Here is an 8,225-nt window from a genome sequence, read left to right as displayed (position 1 = left end):
TTTAGGCACAAAAACAAACCAAAGCAGAAGAAAAATCGTACAACATTGGAAATTACACCCACTCCCCCCTCCCTGCTCCCTACCATCACCCCCATCTCCTATCCTGCCTTCCACATTTTAACCCACTTACACCCCCCTTGCCCCCCCCCCCCTGCTGACCCCTCAATCCTCTTGAAAGAAGTCAGTGAACGGCTTTCACCTCCGAGCAAACTCATCAACCGACCCCCTCAGGACAAACTTGACCTTCACAAGCCTCAGGAATTCCGCCAGGTCACTGACTCACACCCCCACTTTCAACAGCTCCGAGTCCCTCCATCCAGGCGAGATCTGTCTCTGGGCTATCAGGGAGGCAAAGGCCAACGCATCGGCCTCGCTCTCCCCCTGGACTCCCGGGTCTTCCAACACGCCAAATATCGCTACCTCTGGACTCGGGGCCACCTTCGTAAGGCAGTAGTGCAGACCATTGTGCCACCGTGCTGCTCTTATAAGCACAGTTCCCACTCTTTGGCCATGCCAAGCCAAAAACTAGTCCTCCAAAGGTGTACCCTTATTTCAACACCCCACAGCACAGAGTTACCAACCTTCAGTTGCCATCTCAGATCTTTGGAACATCTTTTGGGGTCTCTTTGACTCCTCGGGCTTCTCCTGAGCCCACTTCACTTAAGGTTTGCTCCTGGCAGCCCTCTCTCTAATTGAAGCCTGTTTCTCCTTTACATAACTTCATTGGTTCCTGTTTCCTACCTCTATCTTCTTCCCTTACTGTGAACATCACTTTTTACTGCTCCCTTTCCTCGCTCTTTTTTTAAAAACTCTCCCTGACTCTCGTGCTTCTCCATGGACTTTTGCACCCTTTTTGAGTTTTTGTTTTTTGTGCAGGTGCATGGGTCCTCGCCTTCAGCTCAGCGGTTGGCATTTCCATTATTCGAGGAATCTCGTTGCCTCCTGAGCATATGCCAGCCAGGAACAAGCCACGCATGCTTGGTTTGGATTTTTTCAGTTGATCAGACCTGACCAATGTAAAGAATTTGAATCATGCATGTGTGACCCTTTTCCTGGCCTGCACACGTGCCATACGGATTTCCAATGTGAAAAAAATCCATATCCACTCTTGTACGGCCCTTTTGAAGTCGGCGCAGATACAGGAGACCCGAGGTTCATCAGAACTTGGAGATGCTGATCACGGAGCTGAAGACGTCAGTATATTTGCATAAATTTTGAATCACTTTGAATCTTATTTTGTGGAACACTTGACGGGTCTTCACAGCACAGCGGTTGGGAACCACTGTTCTGGACTGTCCTCAGAGCCTCTTACCATGTGACTCTATTCATCATACCATGGGCAGTGCCATCCACCAGTCTCATCATGTTAACCCTTGTTCTGTCGAGCACATTTACATTATGAAATGAAATGAAAATCGCTTAGTGTCACAAGTAGGCTTCAAATGAAGTTACTGTGAAAAGCCCCTAGTCGCCACATTCCGGCGCCTGTTCGGGGAGGCTGTTACGGGAATCGAACCGTGCTGCTGGCCTGCCTTGGTCTGCTTTCAAAGCCAGCGATTTAGCCCAGACAAGCAATATCACAATATAAACCATCTCCAGGTCTGTGGTGTTTCGTAAGGGGGAATAATTTTTTTAAGTCACCATGCTTTTATTAGTGTTAAGCCTCCCATGCCTTAACATAGGGCATGGTAGCGTGGTGGTTAGGTTACTGGACCAACAATCTGGAGTTCAAATCCTACCAAGACAGCTGGGGAATTTAAATTCAACTGATTGAAAAAATCTGGAAATAAAAAGCTAGTGTCAGTTATTTAATCTATTGTTAAATTGTTCCACTAATGCCTTTTCGGGAAAGAAATCTGCTGTAATGATCTGGCCTATATGTGACTCTACTGAATCACAGAATTGTTACAACATGCAAGGAGGCCATTCAGCTCATGAAGTCTTTGTCAGTTCTTTCTTTATTCTTGCAGCTCTGAACATTCTTCCTTTTCAGATAATAGTAAAATTCCCTCTCAATGCCTCGATTAAACCTGACTCCACCACACTCTCAGGTTGCACATTCCAGATCTTAACCCCTCGCTGCATGAACAAATTGCTCCTCATGTGCCCATTGCCTCTTTTGCCAATTGCCTTCTCTCTGTACCCTCTCATTCCCACTCCCTCCACCATTGGGGAGAGTTTCTCTTTTTCCACTCTGTCTACTCTGTCCAGCCCCCTCATGATTTTGAATACCTCTCACAAATCTCCTCTCAACCTTCTCTTCTCCAAGGAAAACAATCCCAACTTGTCCAATCTATCTGCGTAACTGAAGTTCCTCATCCGTGGAACCATTCTTGCGAATCCTTCCTGCGGTCTCTCTAAAGCTTTCACGCCCTCCCTTCAGTGCGGGGCCCAGAACTGGACACAGTCCTCCACTTAAAGCTGAACCAGTGTTCTGTACATGTTCAACAAAACTTCCTTGCGTTTGTATTCTATGGTCCTGTTAATAAAGCCCAGGATGTTGTCTGCTTTCTTAAATGTGTGTCAACCTCTCCTGCTGCCTTTAATAACTTTTGCACATATGCTCCTGCACCCACCTTTAGAATTGTACCCCTTGTTTTATGTTGTCTCTCCAAATTCTTCTGACCAAAATTATTCAGTTCATACATCTCTGCATTGAATTTCATCTGGCACTTGTCCACACCATAATGTGGCTGACTCATGAAAGGGCATAGTAAGTCACTTCGCTATATTCAAGAAGGCAGCTCTCCATTGCCTTCTCAAGGGCAATTAGAGATAGGCAATAAATGTTGGTCTTGTCAGCGACACCCACATGCCACAAATGAATTTTTAAAAATTCGGCCTAACTACTAACTTCCTCTTAAGGTTATATTTGCAGCAATCATTAGGGCATCTAGTTTGCAATAACAAGCCCACATTGGGCTTTTTATGTTATTTCACTGTTCAGCAATCCTCCTTGGCTAATAAATAAATGCATGACTACATAACTGTCTGAAACATTTTTACATCCAAAGTCAGCATGGCACCTCATTTATTCCATGGGTTTCTTCGTAGGACAAGCTTTATAACCTATGCTTGTACATTTGAAATGTTCCGCAATCATCTTTGAAAAAGATCAATGTTTTCAAAGATCTGCAAAATTTAAATCTTTTAATATATTTCTCAGTCTTTCTACATTCTTTTTAGGTTCTCTTAATTTTACATTAATGATTCTCCAGTGATTTTTGTACAACTCACTTTCATTTATATTATTTGTTGCCGTACATTACCTTGAACTGCTTTACATTACCTTAACCTCATATTCATCCACTGTGGTCTTAATTTTGATCCTCCTGATTTCACATGAAGGTAAGTTTAAAAGAGAATGTTTAGCCATTTGGCGATGGCCTTCTGTGGTCTCTTTAAGACTGCTTAGAACCGGACTTCCGGTGGCGGCTATGAGGGAGTAGGTTGCTCATTTGGTGGCTCCCGTTTCGGTCGGACTTTTGGACCTCTTCCCCCGACTTTTTTGCGCTTTTGAACGCGGAACTGGAAAGCAATAGTACTCAGGCGCTGAACCCATAAAGAGTTGTATGGACTTAAGAAGCTGGAGGGACCGTAAACAGCAGAAGAAGTGGTCAAGCAAGGGCACGGTGGTGGCTGTGAGAGAGACCAATATGGCTGATGTCCAGAGCAAGGCGCCGACAGCCCAGCCTACAATGGAGCATCTGCTACAGGCCATGCAGGAGGGCTTTTTAGCTCTGAAGTGCGATAATTTGGAGCCGCTCCAGAAGTCAATTGACCGATTGGATAAAAGGCTGGATGATCAGGCTGAGAAGCTCCAGAAGCTGGAGAAGAAGGTGGAGGAGCAGGCCGACTTTCAAACGGTGGCGGACATGGAGATTCGGAGGTTGAGAGATCAGCAAAAGATGCTCTTGGAAAGGCTGGAGGACCTGGACAACAGATCTCGCCGGCAGAATGTAAGAATCGTTGGCCTCCCGGAGGGGGCTGAGGGGCTGGATGCTGCCGCGTATGTGGAGGATACGTTTCAGAAGCTGTTGGGGAATGAGGTGTTGCCTCACCCGCTTGTGGTGGACAGGGCACACAGAGTGCAGGTGAGGCAGCTGCGATGAGGGGGTCCCGCACAAGCGATGGTGGTCCGGTTCCACAGGTACCTGGACAAGGAACGGGTTCTGCAATGGGCCAAGAGCACACAAAGCTGTACTTGGAACAATAGCACCCTGCGTATTTCCCAAGACCTGAGTACTGAGGTGGCCAGGAGGAGGGGAGGCTACAGGCAGGTGAAGGAGGTTCTGTATAAGAAAAAGGTGAAGTTCGGGCTGCTTTTTCTGGCGTGACTGTGGGTTACGTATGAGAGCCAGCACCATTATTTCGAGGAACCTGAAGAGGCGATGGACTTTGTTAAGAAGCATGGGCTGGCCCTGAGCTGAGGACTCTTGGACTCATGGTAGAGCTTTTAAGTCTACTTTGTTTCCCTCTCGCTGTGAGAGATGCCGGCATGCTTGGGTCTGCTCTTTTCGGGGGGGTTTTCGACCTTTTGAGGTTGATGTATTTTGGTTGCGATGTGTTCTTTCTTGTTCTTTTTCGGGGTTTCCTTGAATGTTTCCTTTTTGGGTTTCTTGTTTGGTTGGAGTTTTGGAAGGGGGAAAATATAAAAAAGAAAATAGTTTAAAAGGTGCGGTTATGATGGGGGTTTTGCGGGAATTTTTTTGCAATCTTTTTCTGTGTTTGGAGGGGAAGGGCTGAGAGTGCCTGGTACCTCTTATCTCTATTTGTTTGACTTAAATTGCACTATTGTTGGGGATGTTTCCGTCTTTGTATAGAGTTTTTGTTTAAGCAGGGCTGGTTTGGGGAAGTGGTATGGATGGGCCAGGGGGAGGGGAGCCAGGGAACAATGGGTGAGAGATGCACTGATGCCGAATCTGGGAGCCACCAGGCTAGCTGGGTGGGCTAGTCAACAGAAGCCAGGTGGGGGGTGTGCATATAGTTAGATTAGAGCAGGGGTTAGGTGGTAGGATGGTGTTGTGGGGGGGGGGGGGGGGGGGGGGGTTGATCTGCTGACGAGGATAAATATTGGACATGGCAACAGTGAGGAGGTCATGGGTGGAGCCGGCCAGGAGGCGGGCCAGTGGATGCGCGTGACACATCGCTGGGAGGCTGGCCAAGGAAAGGGGATGGCTGATCGGCAAAGGTGGGGGCGAAGTGCCCCCCAACCAGGCTGATCACCTGGAATGTTAGAGGGCTAAACGGGCCAGTGAAGAGGGCGCGTGTGTTCACGCATTGGTGGGTTCTGAAGACGGACATAGTCGTGCTGCAGGAGACACACCTGAAAGTGGCAGACCAGGTTAGGCTAAGGAAGGGCTGGGTTAGCCAGGTCTTTTATTCGGGGCTCGACACTAAGACTAGGGGGGTTGCGATCCTGATTAATAAAAGGGTACAATTTGAGGCGGAGGGTACAGTAGCGGACGGGGGCGGCAGATTTGTTATGGTTAAGGGTAAGCTCGGAGGGGTGAGAGTAGTCTTGGTTAGTGTGTATGTCCCTAATTGGGACAATGTGGATTTTATCAGGAGGTAGCTAGGGAAGAAATCCAACTTGGACTTGCGCAAACTGATCATGGGCGGGGACTTTAACACAGTCCTGGACCCGAGCCTGGATCTGTCGTGTTCAAAAATGGGCAGGTTGCCAGCGATGGCGAAGGGACTGAGAGGGTTGATGGAGCAAATGGGGGGAGCAGATCCGTGGAGATTTAGCCGGCCGTCAGCGAGGGAGTTTTCGTACTACTTCCATGTACACAAGGTGTATTCCCGAATCGATATCTTTGTCATAAGTAGGGACTTGCTGGCCAGGATGGTGGGGGGCAAAATATTTGGTAATTGCCAAATCGGACCATGATTTGTAAGGATAGCTTTCAGTGCCCACAATGGTGGCTGGAAGTTGGATTCCTAGTGGACGAGGCAGTGTGAGAGACTCAGGAGATGCATGCAGAATTACCTGCAGGTAAATGACATTGGAGAAGTCTTAGCAGCTGTGCTCTGGGAGGCACTGAAGGCAGTGGTGAGAAGGGAGCTGATCTCAATCTGGGCTCACAGGGACAAGACAGATAGGGCAGAAACGGACCGACTGGTTCGGGCAATTTTACGGACGGACAGGAGCTATGCGGAGTCCCCGAGGCCAGAGTTACTTAGGAAGCTACAGAGGCTGCAGGCCGAGTTCGAGGTGCTGATTACAGGCGAGGCCGTAGAGCAGCTTAGAAAGGCAAAAGGCGCGATATATAAGCATGGAGAGAAGGCCAGCAGAATGCTCGCGCAACAACTAATGAAGAGAGAAGTGGCTAGGGAGATAGGGAGGATAGCGGATGGGGAGGGAAATCTGGTGGGGGACCCGGCAGGGCTGAACAAGGTGTTTAGGGACTTTTATAGTAAGCTCTACACTTTGGAACCCCCCAGGGACTGGAGGGGATGAGGCGATTCCTGGACGGACTGACCTTCCCAAGAGTGGGTAGGGGGTTGGTAGATGGACTGGGGGCCCTGGTCAGGATCGAAGAGGTATTAAGGGGCCTGAAGGTCATGCAGTCCCGGGGCCGGATGGGTATCCGGTGGAGTTTCATAAAAATTTGCCGAGATAGTGGGGCTGGTGCTGGTCAGGGTCTTTAACGAGGCAAGAGACAGAGGGGTTCTACCCCCGACGATGTCGCAGGCCACTATTTCGCTTATTCTGAAACGGGGTAAAGACCTGGAGGCCTGTGGGTCTTACAGGCCGATATCTTTGATCAACGTTGACACTAAGTTTTGACCAAGATCCTGGCGACTAGAATTGAGGACTGCGTACCGGACGTAATTGCGGAGGACCAAACCGGGTTCGTAAGGCATAGGCAACTGGTGGCCAATCTAAGAAGGCTGCTTAATGTAATTATGATGCCCCGGAGAGCAGGGAGGCAGAGATAGTGGTAGCTATGGATGCGGAAAAGGCTTTTGACCAGGTCGAGTGGGACTATCTGTGGGAGGTGCTGGGATGGTTTGGGTTCGGGAAGGGCTTAATTGACTGGGCTAGGCTGTTATATCAGGCCCCAGAGGCTAGTGTAAGGACGAACAGGACAACATCAGATTACTTCAGACTGCAACGAGAGACAAGACAGGGTTGCCCTCTCTCCCCACTGCTGTTCTCGCTGGCCACAGAGCCCCTGGCAATTGCTCTGAGAGCTTCAAGGGACTGGAACGGACTGGTCCGGGGGGGATTGGAACATAAAGTCTCGCTATACGCGGATGACCAGCTGTTATACGTATCGGACCCAATGGCGGGGATGGATGGTATCATGGAAACCCTGAGGGAATTTTATCCGGTTTTCAGGGCATAAATTGAACATGGCTAAGAGCGCGTTGTTCGCAATTCAGGCGAGGGGGCAGGAGAGTAGGCTGAAGGGGTTGCCGTTCAGGCTGGTAGGAGAAACCTTTAGATACTTGGGGATACAGATGGCACGGGACTGGGGCAAGTTGCATAAGCTAAACTTGTCCCGGTTGGTGGAGCAAGTGAGGGACAAGTTCCGGAGATGGGATGCGCTCCCGCTGTCACTAGCGGGGAGGGTGCAGACTGTTAAGATGACGATTCTCCCGAGATTCTTGTTCATATTTCAGTGTCTCCCCATTTTCATCCTGAGGTCCTTCTTTAAGAGGCTGAATAAAATTATCCTGGGATTTGTCTGGGCGGGGAAGTTCCCGCGGGTAAGGAAGGTGATGCTCGAAAGGAACAGAGGGGAAGGGGGGCTGGCGTTGCCGAACTTCAGCAACTACTAGTGGACGGCCAACATAGCAATGATAAGGAAATGGATGGTGAGTACAGGGTTGGTTTGGGAGCGGATGGAGGTTGCTTCATGCAGGGGCACTAGTTTGGCAGCCCTGGTTACGGCGCCTCTGCTGCTCCCGCCGGCGTGGCACTCCACCAGCCCGATAGTGGTAGCGGCTCTTCGGATCTGGGGCCAGTGGTGGAGGCACATAGGGGAAGTGAGAGCATCAGCGTGGACCCCAATCTGCGGCAATCACCGATTTGCCCCGGGGAACATGGACGGCGGATATCGACTGTGGTGGAGGGCGGGGATTGTGAGGGTGGGTGATCTGTTCTTGGAAGGAAGCTTCCCGAACATGAGGGCGTTGGAGGAGAAGTTTGAGCTGGCGGGGGGGAAATGACTTTCGATACTTACAGGTGCGGGATTTCGTGCGGAGGCTGGTGC

The sequence above is a fragment of the Scyliorhinus torazame genome, chromosome 1, assembly GCF_047496885.1.
Source record: "Scyliorhinus torazame isolate Kashiwa2021f chromosome 1, sScyTor2.1, whole genome shotgun sequence".
NCBI lineage: Eukaryota > Metazoa > Chordata > Chondrichthyes > Carcharhiniformes > Scyliorhinidae > Scyliorhinus > Scyliorhinus torazame.
Note: the sequence above shows the minus strand (reverse complement) of the source record.